We start from the raw sequence: 14,489 nt of genomic DNA, 5'->3' as shown, positions 1-14,489 counted from the left end.
TTTCCTGCCATAGTAAACATGGATGTCACAGTCATCAGCTATTCTGAGCCTCCACACTTAATTTCTGGGCCCAGAGGGAACCAAGGAAGAGCAATGCCTCCAATCTGGCAGCCATTAAGCTGCTGCCACAAGCTGCCCCCTCTCCCTATGGTGAATGAGGAACTAAGGATGTGAAAAATCAAGTTGCAGGATGCTGGCCCCAATAGCTGAGATGCATATTAAAGGAATGACTTCAGTTAAGTCTAGACTCTTGCATCTTCCTATACATAGAAAAGCACTAAATTTCTTAACTCAAATATCTAAAGAAATATGTCCTTAATAAATTATAAGGAAATAATTTTCCTTAATTAACAATAATCTTCTTTGTTCAGACTACCTGCCCCTTGTCGAAAACTTCTTTATAACCTGACTTGCTATCCTGCCTGCCTCCGTGAAGCAGATGGAAAGACCCTCCATCTCCCAGGGTCATGTGAGATGCTGTCTCCCAGGCTTGAAATCCTACAAATTTTCACAAAATAAAATATAACTCTCAACTTTTAGGTTTTGACTATTTTTCAAGTTGACAATGACTATAGACACTGTGGGCCTGTTATTATCTGTTTCTCTGTTCTGCCTCTTATTACGCTTGCTAATTTCTATTAAATACTAGACGGTTCAGTTCACCCACTCAGTCATGTCTGACTCTTTGTGATCTCATGGGCTGCAGCACACCAGGCTTCTCTTTCCATCACCAACTCCCAGAGATTACTCAAACTCATGTACATTGAGTTGGTGATGCCATCCAACCATCTCACCCTCTTTCATCCTCTTCTCCTGCCTCCAGTCTTTCCCAGCATCAAGGTCTTTTCCAAGGAGTAAGTTCTTTGCATCAGGTGGCCAAAGGATTGGAGATTCAGCTTCAAGATCAGTCCTTCCAATGAACATTCAGGGCTGATTTCCTCTAGGATTGAGTAGCTGGAACTCCTTGCAGTCCAAGGGATTCTCAAGAGTCTTCTCCAACACCACAGTTCAAAAGCATCAATTCTTAGGTGCTCAGCTTTCTTTACAGTCCAATTCTCACATCCATACATGACTACTGGAAAAACCATATCTTTGACTATATGGACCTTTGTTGGCAAAGTAATGTCTCTGCTTTTGAATATGCTATCTAGGTTGGTCATAGCTTTTCTTCCAAGGAGCAAGGATCTTTTAATTTCATGGCTGCAATCACCATCTGCAGTGATTTTGGAGCCCCCCAAAATAAAGTCTCTCACTTTTCCATTGTTTCCCCATCTATTTGCATGAAGTGATAGGACCAGATGCCATGATCTTAGTTTTTTGAATGTTGCGTTTTAAGCCAGCTTCTTTATTGTCCTCTTTCACTTTCATCAAGAGGCTTTTTAGCTCTTTGCTTTCTGTCATAAGGGTGGTGTCATCTGCATATCTGAGGATATTGATATTTCTCCCAGCAATCTTGATTCCAGCTTGTGCTTCATCCAGCCCAGTGTTTCTCATGATGTACTCTGCATGTAAGTTAAATAAGCAGGGTGACAATATACAGCCTTGATGTAATCCTTTCCCAATTTGGAACCAGTCTGCTGTTCCATGTCCAGTTCTAACCATCACTTTCTGACCTGCATACAGATTTCTCAAGAGGCAGGTCAAGTGGTCTGGTATTCCCACCTCTTTCAGAATTGTGCACAGTTTGATGTGATCCACACAGTCAAAGGCTTTGGCATAGTCAATAAAGCAGAAGTAGATGTTTTTCTAGAACTCTCTTGCTTTTTCCATGATCCAGTGGATGTTGGCAATTTGATCTCTGGTTCCTCTACCTTTTCTAAATCCAGCTTAAACATCTGGAAGTTCATGGTTCATGTATTGTTGAAGCCTGGCTTGGAGAATTTTGAGCATTACTTCACTAGCGTGTGAGATGAGTGCAATTGTGCAGTAGTTTGAGCATTCTTTGTCATTGCCTTTCTTTGGGATTGGAATGAAAACTTACCTTTCCCAGTCCAGCCATTGCTGAGTTTTCCAAATTTTCTGGCATATTGAGTGCAGCACTTTCAGAGCATCATCTTTTAGGATTTGAAATAGCTCAAATGGAATTCTATCACCTCCAGTAGCTTTGTTTATAGTGATGTTTCTTAAGGCTCACTTGACTTCACATTCCAGGATGTCTGGCTCTAGGTGAGTGATCACAGCATCGTGATTATCTGGGTCGTGAAGATCTTTTTTGTACAATTCTTCTGTGTTTTCTTGCCACCTCTTCTTAATATCATCTGTTTCTGTTAGGTAGACATCATGTAATACTAGATACAATGTAAAACAATGTAAAATAAAGGCTTTAGATGAGACTTTAGCTTCTAGTAAAAGTCACTGCAGATGGTGACTGCAGCCATGAAATTAAAAGATGCTTACTCCTTGGAAGAAAAGTTATGACCAACCTAGACAACATATTGAAAAGGAGAGACATTACTTTGCCAACAAAGATCTGTCTAGTCAAGGCTATTGTTTTTCCAGTGGTCATGTAGGGATGTGAGAGTTGGACTGTGAAGAAAGCTGAGTGCCGAAGAATTGATGCTTTTGAACTGTGGTGTTGGAGAAGACTCTTGAGAGTCCCTTGGACTGCAAGGAGATCCAACCAGTCCATTCTGAAGGAGATCAGCCCTGGGATTTCTTTGGAAGGAATGATGCTAAAGCTGAAACTCCACTACTTTGGCCACCTCATGCGAAGAGTTGCCTCATTGGAAAAGACTCTGATGCTGGGAGAGATTGGGGGCAAGAGGAGAAGGGGACGACAGAGGATGAGATGGCTGGATGGCATCACGGACTTGATGGACGTGAGTCTGAGTGAACTCCCGGAGTTGGTGATGGACAGGGAGGCCTGGCATGCTGTGATTCATGGGGTTGCAAAGAGTCAGACACGACTGAGCGACTGAACCGAACTGAACTGAAGCAGTTAGAAAGGGGGCAGTCACCTGAATCCAATTAGGATTTAGCTCTGTACAGGTTGGTTTTTTCCAAAGTCTTTAGAAGTCCGATGTAGTTCTGATTTCTTTATTCCTTACTTATAGTCCTTTAAGACTCTCACTCAAAAACTCACTGTTTACGAGGGATGTTTCTCGTTGAAAAGCCATCAATACTCATTTTTGTTTGTGAGACTCTCTGAAAGACTATTTATTTCTGTTATTTCTTTTTTTCACTTAAAAAAATTTAAATTGGAGGATAATTGCCTTACAATGTTGTGCTGATTTTTGCCATACAACAATGTAAATCAGCCATAAGTGTGTGTGTGTGTGTATATATATATATATATATATATATATATATATATATATATATAAAATCTCCTCCCCCTTGAGCCTTCCTCCTACCCCTCCTCCACCCCACCCCTCTAGGTCATCACAGAGCACCAGGCTGGGCTCCCTGTGTTATAAAGCAGTTTCCCACTAGCTCTTTTACACATGGTAGTGTATATATGTCAATGCTGCTGCTGCTGCTGCTAAGTCGCTTTAGTCGTGTCCGACTCTGGGCAACCCCAGAGACAGCAGCCCACCAGGCTTCCCCATCCCTGGAATTTTCCAGGCAAGAGCACTGGAGTGGGGTGCCACTGCCTTCTCCAATATGTCAATGCTGCTCTCTCAGTTCATCCCACCCTACCCTTCCCCACACTGTGTCCACAAGTCTGTTCTCTATGTCTGTGTTTCTATTCCTTCCCTGCAAATAGGTTCATCTGTACCATTTTTCTAGATTTCATATATCTGTGTTATTTGTTTTTCTATTTTTTTTTAAAAAACATGATATTCGTTTTTCTCTTTCTGACATACTTCACTCTGTATAACAAGCTCTAGGCCATAATGTCTTGGCTCTACAGTTCTTGGTTGAGTTTCTCTCTAAGTTGCTATTTGTTAATTAGTGAATGCCCTGAGAGAGTAAGTCACTCCAGCTGTTGGGCTGCTTCCCTCCTCTGAAGCCTCTGCAAATAACCCAAGCTGTCCCTGTAACCCTAAGTTCCAGTTTTGCTTCCCCAACCCCATGAGACTATAAAAACCACTGCTCAGTTTCTTTATTTCTTAGTAGCTGTTTTCTGCTAGGCTTCCCAGGTTCTCCATCCCTAGGATTTATGAATCAGCCTTATGGAACTGCCTTGAGTGGAAAATCTGCATAGACTATCTGAATCATCTCAATGGATTTCTCTTCTTCCCAGCTTCTCCACTCCTAAATCTTGACTGCCTTTAAAGACTCCCAAAGAGACATCCCTTGTATCTCGTTTAGCACTTACAGTTGTTTTCAGCAGCAGAATAACATAAAACAAACAGGCACTTTAATACTGGAAGCAGCATGTCTTTCTTTTAAGTTTGCTTTTTACCCCAATAGATTATAAACACTTCAGAGAAGAGGAATTATGTCTTATTTTTTATTTCTACCTTTTCCTTAGCATCTTCTACAACATCTAGTTTTTAGTGGCACATGTACTTAGTGGATATATGAATGAATACATAGGTGAATGAATTAGTGACATGAACACTGTGTATATAATAGGAGGTTATCTGAGAAGCAGCTTTAGTCATCACATTCTTAGTACGTATTTCACCAGGTTACTCCCTGCCCCAGAAATCCAGGTGGCAGCAAAGTAGAATAAAGCCTAAAGCCATTAGTCTTTAGGTCAAAAAAATACTCTCAGGGAATATACTGATCATGGAAACTTGTGCTTGATATTAAGATTCAAGGAAGGATAAAAACTTTTCTCAGCCCTCCAAAGTGCTATCTAGTTTGGTGCTGCTGCTGCTGCTGCTAAGTCGCTTCAGTCATGTCCAACTCTGTGTGACCCCAGAGATGGCAGCCCACCAGGCTCCCCCGTCCCTGGGTTTCTCCAGGCAAGAACATTGAAGTGGGTTGCCATTTCCTTCTCCAATGCATGAAAGTGAAAAGTGAAAGTGAAGTCGCTCAGTCGTGTCTGACTCCTAGCAACTCCATGGACTTCAGCTTACCAGGCTCCTCTGTCCATGGGATTTGCTAAGTATACACATAAACATAACCAAGGGTTAAGTATGAATGAATGAATGAACAACAGAGAAGAGGGAAAGTCAATGGATTTTGATTATAAAATATGGCTTTGAGAAAAGGAAAACAAAGGATGTCACAGTCATCAGCAATTGCAGCCATCAGGGATGGTGAGCTGGTGAACCCCAAGGGAACTCAGGAAGGTAAGAATACCTGCCATCGAGTAGCCATCAGACTGCAGCCACTCTCTACAGTGAACCTGAGGAAACTCAGGATGAGAAAACAGGATACTGGTCCCAGATAGCTGAGGTGCATATCAAAGAGATTACTTCAGTGAGCCCAGACTCCTACATCTTCCCATACCAAGAGAAGTGTTTAGTTCCTTAACTTGGGATATCTGGTTTTCTGTAATTAACAATAATCTTTTGATGTTAAGACTACGTGGCCTTTGTGGCAAAACGTCTATATACCTGGCTCCTCTCCTTGCCTCCTCGGAGCAGTTCTCTCAAGGTCACTTGAGATGCTGTCTCTAGGGCTTGAAGTCCTAAAAATTTCCACCAAATAAAACATAACTCTCAACTTCTATGTTATGAATATTAAGTACACAGTTGTGAGGAGGATATTTCTAGGGAGGGAATAGACTGACTGAAGGTGTAAAAGAGAAAAGACACACCAAGTAGGTGAATTACGCTCCAGCCTAAGGTTGTGCAGGCAAAGAGTTAGAGGCAATACTGGTGGAGCAGCTCCACCTTACAGGTGCATCCCAAGTGTTTGCATTCACCTGAGAGGCAGTGGGGAGCCACTGGAGGATTTTGAGCAGGAAAATAATGTGATTGGCTCTATAGTGAAAACTTTGTAGGATACTTTAGAAAGAGGAGGGAGGTGGGGATATCTGCCTTCTGTTTGACTCTCCTCCCCACCCAACCAGGACCAAATGCACAGAGTCTGGAAAATACCTTTCCTCTCTATTTTTGAAGGTGCCTGATTGACACTTGCGTTCATCAGTAAGTCGGCCCTGCAAACCGTGTCTCTCCACAGAAACAGCTCCTGCCTCCTCCCAGACACACTTCTATCTGATAGCTACCTCCTTGAGTAACTGAGCAGGATCCTATGGGGCCTTTCTGAGACAAACCCTTCCACCACATCCTCTGCTTTAGCTCCTCTCTGAAGTGCCCAGATAACAGTATTTGATGCACATGTCCTGAGTTGTTCCACAGATGTGAAAACCTCCCACCCAACAGAAGATGTGAACTACATAATGACCTTCAGCACATAGCACCCAGGCCTCCTGGAACCAACGACTGATCATGTTAAACCCTGTGACACTTTCCTGTTATCTCACCACCATCAGCCAATCAGAGAATTGTGCACGAGCCGATCACATACCCTGGGTCCCGCTTCCTTCCCCCGGCATTTTAGAAGTGCTGTGCTGAGGAAATTCCCTGGTGGTGCAGTGTGTGCAGTGGTTAGGGCTCCGGGTTTTCACTGTCAATGGTACGGGTTCAATTTCTGGTCAGGGGACTAAAATTCTACAAGCTAAGCGGTGTGGCCAAAAAAAAAAAAAAAAAAAAAAAAGTTTTGTCAAACTTTAGAGCATAAGCCACCCATCTCTCCTTGTTTGGCCCTGAAAGAAATCTGTCTCTGCTCCAAACTCCGACGTTTGCTTTGTTTGGCCTCACTGTGCAGGGACACACACGCACGCATCTGCTCAAGACATTCACCCCTCAAGTCTATTTGTGTTTCATCCCTATATTAAAGAACTGGCGCCCCCTCCCCACTAGCCTGCCCTGCTAGTGGACACGCTAGCATGTTCTGCATGCCCTTGGGGCCCTCCTCCGGGGGGATAGACTCTTGGTCCCTAATACACTGGAGGAACTCTATCAGTTATTTTTCTTTTTCCTTTTATTGATCATTTTAAACTTTTTGGTGTCATCATTTAAAAAAATAGAAAATATATAAATAAGTAGAAATATGAAAAAATAGAAGAAAAAAATGGTCCATAATTTCACCCATAATACCACAACTATCCATAACAGTTTGATAATTTTTTCTAGAATCTAGATATGATTTTCTTTTTTTCTTATAAAAATACTTGTAATTATACTCTATATACACTTTAGTATCTTATTTTTCCTAATGGCAGTAAATTGTAATTTTTTTAACTTCATTTCACATTATTTTAAGTTACTATTCAGGATTGGCATGGAATTGTCAGGAGGAGGTACTATAAATCAAGAAGAGAAAGATCAGATACAATCTCCACCTTCAAGCAACTAAAAATCTAATGTGTAATGCGCTGTCTTTCAAATCTTGATTCCACCATATACAATCGGAATGATCTGGGACAGGATATTTAATTTTTCACATCTCAGTTTTCTTATCCATTAATTGGAGAGGATATCAGCCTTTCCTCACAGCAATGCAGAAGGATTAGAGGAAGTGATGCACATAAAGTTTTGAGTCCAGTGCCTGGCACATGATCAGCACTCAGAAAGCATTACTGCTATTTATTATTACCAATAAAAGAGAGAATACATGCTGCTGCTGCTGCTGCTAAGTCACTTCAGTCGTGTCCAACTCTGTGCGACCCCATAGACGGCAGCCCAGTAGGCTCCTCCATCCCTGGGATTCTCCAGGCAAGAACACTGGGGTGGATTGCCATTTCCTTCTCGAGTGCATGCAAGTGAAAAGTGAAAGTGAAGTTGGTCAATCGTGTCTGACTCTTAGCGACCCCATGGACTGCAGCCTACCAGGCTCCTCTGTCCATGGGATTTTCCAGGCAAGAGTACTGGAGTGGGTTGCCATTGCCTTCTCCAGAGAATACAGGAGGACACTTAGAAAAGCACTATACAAATATCAGGGATAATTACTATTAAGAATTTAGTAGTACTTCCATCTGATTTCTGGAAATAAAACTACTCATAAGCAGCTCAAAAGCATCTCAAATGTATACTCAGAGATTCATAGTTAAAAACAACAAATCTGCAACTAATTGTATAGTTACTTGACCACAAGCTGGAATTTTCAGCTTTCTTTGCTTTGACCACCAGTATTAAGAAGGCCTTTAGGACAGTTCAGGACAATGAAAATTAATGATAGAGGCATTTTACTAAAGTTTTGCTATAGTGAAATGTTAATAGTGAAATAACTTGGAGGCTATATGCCCTTGCTCTTTTAGTCCAATATGAAAGAAATTTAGTTAAGGGAGATGTCAGTTGAGGTTTGAAAGAGAAAAGGAAGCAGTGCATAGCCATGACAGTGATCATGAAAATAGAAGATTGGAACTGGAAAAGACTGAATGATTTGGGGTCATATTCAGACACTGTGACTTCCCCTTGTGACTTTGGGAAAATTTTTTGGCCTCACTGTGCTTCATCTGTAGACTGGAAGTAATAAGACCCATTGTTAAGAATATGATTATGTTTGGGGAGTAATGCAGGTTGACACCTGACACCTGGTATATTGTAGATGCTCATGAATGATAATTTGTATCACTAATGTAGGATGGATAAGTATTCAGGCAGGCATACTTGAACATATTAAAATCACAGCACAGCCTGACAGAGTTACCATTGCTATAGAACAGGGGTCAGGAAACTATGGCATGTGGCCCAAATTCAGCCCACTGCTTGTTTTTTAAATAAAGTTTTATTGGAACATTGTCATGCTCATTGACTTATGTAGTGTCATGACTGAGCAACTAAGCACAGCACAGCACATGGCTGTTTTCATACTGCAAAACAAAGACGCGTTGTTGGGACAGACACCATACAATCTGCAAAGTCCAAACTATTCACCATCCTTTATAGGAGTCACCTGGTCCTTTATAGGAAAAGTTTGCCAACCTCTACTTTAGAGACATTTAGCTGTTTATATAGCACCCCATCAAACTAGCATCATGGCAACATTAAAGAAATACAGCATATAATGATCATGATTGCAGATGTGAGGAGCACCAGTGCAAGAATCAGTTCTAACATACCAACAAGAATACTTTCTCAGGAAAGAGAGGAGAAAGAACACTTTGTCAGCTTGAATGTTCCAAAGTAATTCAATTTATATCTCTACTTGTTAGATTAATCACCAACTAGCTGCTAATGTAATGAGAAGCTTTAAGAGTTAAAAAGTCTATCTCTCCACTAAGTGGATTACATTAACATTACACTAAAACCATTATTTCCTGCAAACCTCACCTATTTTATGTATGAATCTCATGAACCCTACTGGATTTCTGTCTTGAGTAGATAGCTGCTGGTCTGGACAGCATTGGAAAGGGCTTATCAGGCCCTGGTGAGGGATCTCTGGCAGACAGCCTGCTGGGAGGAGCCCCAGGGGTGACCAGGTACCAGGAAGTGGGGAGTGAGGGAAGGTCCAGGCCAGAGGACCAGAGACAGAGGGGCTGCTGGGGGAGGGGGAGCAGTTGGGACTCGGGGAACATTTGGGTGCCAAGAGCTGCTTAGGTGCCTTTGGGTGCCTGGAGCAGTGTGCCTGCTTGGCTGGGAGAGCGAGGGACGCACTTTTCTTTCACTTCCTGGGAGGACAGAGGTGCTGCTGGGGGAGGGGAAGCAGTTTGGGTTTAGGTGCCATTTGGGCACACTGGGAGCAGTTTGGGAGCCCTTGGGTGGCAGGAGCAGCATGCCTGCTTGGCCGGGATGGGGAGGGATCCTCAAGGGTTGGAGGAAGCCCATGGGGTTTCCCTTTCACTCCAACTGGAGGAGTGCAGGGATGCTAGGGGAGGGGAAGAGGTTTGGGGGCCAAGCTGGGAATGGTTTGGGTGCCTTTGGGCATCCAGAGCAGTGTGCCTGCTCCACTGGGAGGGGAAGGACCCCTGAGAGGGCTGGAGGATCCAGTGAGGAACCCTCCTGGGGTATCCACTGCACTTGGCCCCAGGGAGTCTTCTGGGGCCAGGGGCTGGGGTATCTGCCTTCTGGGGGCTCCTCTGCCCTCCGTGGCCCTCTCTGCTTTCCCACTGAGCCATCTTCCCTTTGTTCTCTGGGCACCCTGCCCTGCAGGGACTCCTCATCCCCACTCCTTAGCCCCAACACCTGTGGGTCATCTGTACATGAGGAGTGGGGAGGGTCCTGTGAGGTTCCAGGAATAGGGAACTGCTTGGCGTCCCCTGCCCATGGGCCCTGGGAAGCTTCCCAAGCCCCCTAGGCTGATCTCTCTTTGCCCTTTGGGACCACTTATGCCCTCCAGGGCCCAGGTCACCTTCCAAAGACTTCTCCAGGCCTCCCTCTGTTCTCCACCTTTCAGTTTCCTCCCTCCCTCTGGGAAACCCCTGGGGTTCCCCTCTACCCTTCAAGGCCCTCCCTCCTCTCTCAGGCACCATCATCCCTCCAGGCTGAGCCCTCAGCCATACAGGACACCCCACTCCACCTTCCAGAGTTCTTCTCTGTTCTCCATGTTCTTCCTCCCTCCAGGGTTCCTGTCCTTTGTGAGTCCTTCACCCCTCCAAGGGCCCTGACTGAAACTGGCTCTCCACCATCTGGGACCCCATTAAACCCTCTGGTTCCCTCCTCCTTCTGGGGGGCACCCCCTCCATCCTCTAGGGCCCCTCTCCCTCTGACCTCCCCTCTGCTTTCCAGGCTGAGCTCTCTGCCCTCTGGGGATCCATCTCCACTCTCTGAGGCCCCCTCTGTCCTTCAGGGCCACTATCAAGGGCACACACTACCCACATAGGGCCTGTGGGTACAGGAGGGAGGGAAGACAGTAGGGCCAGCAGGGAAGGGGTTCCTACAGGTATGGAGGAAAGGGGAATCCATCTGGTGTTCCACCATCCACTCAGCCCTGGGAGCCTCCTGGGACCTGGACCTTATCTTCTACTCCCCAAAGCCAAAGGCAATGCAGAAGCCACCTCAGTTGCGTGGAGCCTGGGCCTCCCTCCACCCCCACCCAGGGCCTTTTCTGGAGGCTTGGGTCCTGAGTCAGGACCTCACCCCCATGGGATTCCCACCTCCGCCTAGGAACTGCCACCCCTTAAGCCATTCCCTGCCTAAGCCCTGCCCTTTACAGCCAAGGTTTGTTCTGCCTTTTGGTTTTTATTATTATTTTTACTATTTACCAGTAGAGTTTGGTTTTACTCTCTAGTAGTTGTTTCATACATATACTTATTTTTTTCTACTATTTCTGTTAGTTTTCTAAATTTATTTTAGTACTTTTTAGTCTTTGTTATTATTCTGCCCCCTCTTATATATATATAAAATTTCCACCCCCCCCTTTTTTCCCTTCTCTCTACTATTGGAATACATGTTACTCTTCAGAGGTTGCTATTTTTTTGTTATTGTTCTGCTTCCCCCACCCTTAAAAAAAAAAAATTTTCCCCATAGCTCATGGCTTGTGAGATCCCAGTTCATTGGCCAGAGATCAGGCCTGAGCCCCTGAGGTGGGAGCACTGAGTATGAACTGCTGAAACAACAGAGAATATCAGGTCCCAGAGAATATTAATCAGAGTGAGGGACCCCAGAGGTCCACATCTCAACACCAAGACCCAGATCTACCCAACTGCTTGCAAACTCCACTGCTGGAAACCTCAGGTCAAACAACTAGTGAGACAGGAACACAGTTCCACTCATCAAAAAGGAAAATGAAATGACACACACAAAAATATATATATGTTACATATGAAGCAGTAAGGGAAAAAACTAAAAGACCAAATAAATGAAGAGGAAATAGGCAACCTATCTGAAAAAGAATTTAGAGTAATGATAGTAAAGAATTTTCAAAATATTGAAAATAGAGTGGAGAAAATGCAAGAGACATTTAAAACATTTAACAAAGACCTAGAAGAAATGAAGAATAAACAGTGATGGAGAACACATTCACTGAAATTAAAAATTCTCTATTGATAGCAGAGTAACAGGCAGAAAGGATAAGTGAGCTGGAAGATAGAATGATAGAAATAGCTATCCTTTACCCAAGGAACAGGGTAAAGAAAAAAGAATGAAAAGAATTGAGGACAATCTTAGAGACCTCTAGGACAATATTAAGTGTACCAACATTCAAATTATAGGGGTCCCAGAAGAGGATAAAAAGAAAGGGTATGAGAAAATATTTGAGGATATTATAGTTGAAAACTTCCTTAACATGGAAAAGGAAATAGCCACCCAGGTCCAGGAAGCCCAGAGAGTCCCATAAAGATAAACCCAAAGAGAAGTACACCAAGACAATATTAATAAAACTAACAAAAAATAAACCTAAGAAGCTACAAGTGAAAAGCAAACATTAACATACAAAGGAATCCCCATAAGGCTATTAGCAAATTTTTCAACAGAAAATCTGCAGGCCAGAAGTGAGTGGCAGAATATATTTAAAGTGAAAGACAAAAACCTACAACCAAGATTTCTCTACCCAGCAAGGATTTAATTCAGATTAGATGGTGAAATCAAAAGCTTTATCAACAAACAAAAGCTAAGAGAATTCAGCATTACTAAACTAGACTTACAACAAATGCTAAAGGAACTTCTCTAGTAGGAAACACAAGAGAAGAAAAAGACAAACTCTAAATGATTAAGAAAATGGCAATAGGAACACACATGTCAATAACTACTTTAATGTAAATGGATTATATGCCCCAACCAAAAGGCACAGATTAGCTGAATGGATACAGAAGCAAAGTCTGTGTTTATGCTGTCTACAAGAGACCCACTTCAGATCTAAGGAAACATAAAGACTGAAAGTCAGGGGATGAAAAAGATATTCCATGCAAATGGGAATCAGAAGAAAGCAGGACTAGCAATTCTCATATCAGACAAAATTGAGATTTTTAAAAACTGTTACAAGACATTAGGAAGGCCATACATAATGATCAAGGGATCAATCCAAAAGAAGATGTAACAATTATAAATTATGTACCCAACATAGGAACACCTCAATACATTAGGCAAATGCTAACAACCATAAAAGAGGAAATCAATGGTAACACAATTATAGTGAGGGACTTTAACACTCTACTTACACTAATGGACAGATCATCCTGATAGAAAATTAATAAGGAAACACAACCTTAAATCACACATTAGACCAGGTGGACCTAATTGATATCTTTAGGATATTCCATCCCAAAGCAACAGAATAAAAATTTTTATCAAGGGCACATGGAACATCTCCAGGATGCATTGCATCTTGGGTCACAAATCAAGCTTCAGTAAATTTAAGAAAATTAAAATTGTATCAAGCATCTTATCTGACCACAATCATATGAGACTAGATATCAACTACAGGTAAAAAAAAAAAAAAAACTGTAAAAGACAAAAACACATGAAGGCTAAATAACATGCTTCTAAATAACCAATAGATTACTGAACAGATAAAAAATGAAATTTAAAAAAATACCTAGAAATAAATGACAGTGAAAACACAATCACCCAAAACCTTATGGGATGCAGCAAAAGCAGTTCCAACAGGGAAGTTTATAGCAATTAAAGCCTACCTCAAGAAACAAGAAAGACAAAAAATAAACACCTGAAAAAGAAGAACTAGAAAAGAAGAACGGAAATCACCAGAGAAAGGAAACAAATTGTAAAGTTCAGAGCAGAAATAAATGAAAATGAAATGAAGGAGACAATAGCAAAGTTGATTAAAACCAAAAGCTGGTTCTTCAAGAAGATAAACAAAGTTGACAAACCACTAGCCAGATTTATCAAGGAATAAAAGGAGGGAGACTCAAATCAATGAAATTAGAAACAAAAAAAGACAATGCAGAAATACAAAGGATCATAAGAGACTACTATGAACAACCATATGCCAATAAAATGGACAACCTGGAAGAAATGGATAAGTTCTTAGAAAAGTACAACCTTCCAAAACTGAACCAGGAAGAAACAGAAAACATGAACAAATTATAAGCACTGAAATTGAAACTGTAATAAAAAAATCTTCCAATAAACAAAAGTCAAGGGCCAGATGGCTTCACAGGCAAAGTATACCAAAAGTTTAGAGAAGACCTAACACATATGCTGCTCAAACTCTTCCAGAAAATTTCAGAGGAAGGAAAACTCCCAAACTCATTCTATGAGGCCAATATCACCAGGACACCAAAACCAGACAAATATGCCACAATTATATATATATATATATATATATATATATATATATATGCCAATATCACTGATGAACATAGATGCAAAAATCCTCAACAAAACTCTAGCAAACAGAATCCAACAATGCATTAAAAGAATAGTTTAGGTGGGTTTTATCCAGAGATATAAGAATTCTTCAATATACATAAATCAATCAGTATGATATATCATATGAACAAATTGAAAGATAAAAGTCATATGATCTTCACAATACATACAGAGAAGCTTTTGATAAAATTCAATGCCCATGTATGATAAAAGCTCTCCAGAAAGTGGGCATAGAAGGAACCTACCTTAACATAATCAGGGCCATATACAACAAATCCAGAGCAAACACTATTCTCAATATTGAAAAACTGAAAACATTTCCTCTAAGATCAGAAATAAGACAAGGGTGTCCAGTCTCACCACTATCATTCAACATAG

At 41.9% G+C, this 14,489-nt stretch overlaps 1 protein-coding gene across 1 annotated transcript in view; it reads right to left on the bottom strand.

The window, feature by feature from the left end:
* Positions 1-14,489, bottom strand: part of CPNE4 (copine 4) — a 649,396-nt gene that overhangs the window by 172,401 nt on the left and 462,506 nt on the right. The window lies entirely within an intron of this gene.

Source organism: Capra hircus, chromosome 1 (assembly GCF_001704415.2).
Source record: "Capra hircus breed San Clemente chromosome 1, ASM170441v1, whole genome shotgun sequence".
NCBI lineage: Eukaryota > Metazoa > Chordata > Mammalia > Artiodactyla > Bovidae > Capra > Capra hircus.
Note: the sequence above shows the minus strand (reverse complement) of the source record. Positions and strands in the feature narration are given on the sequence as shown.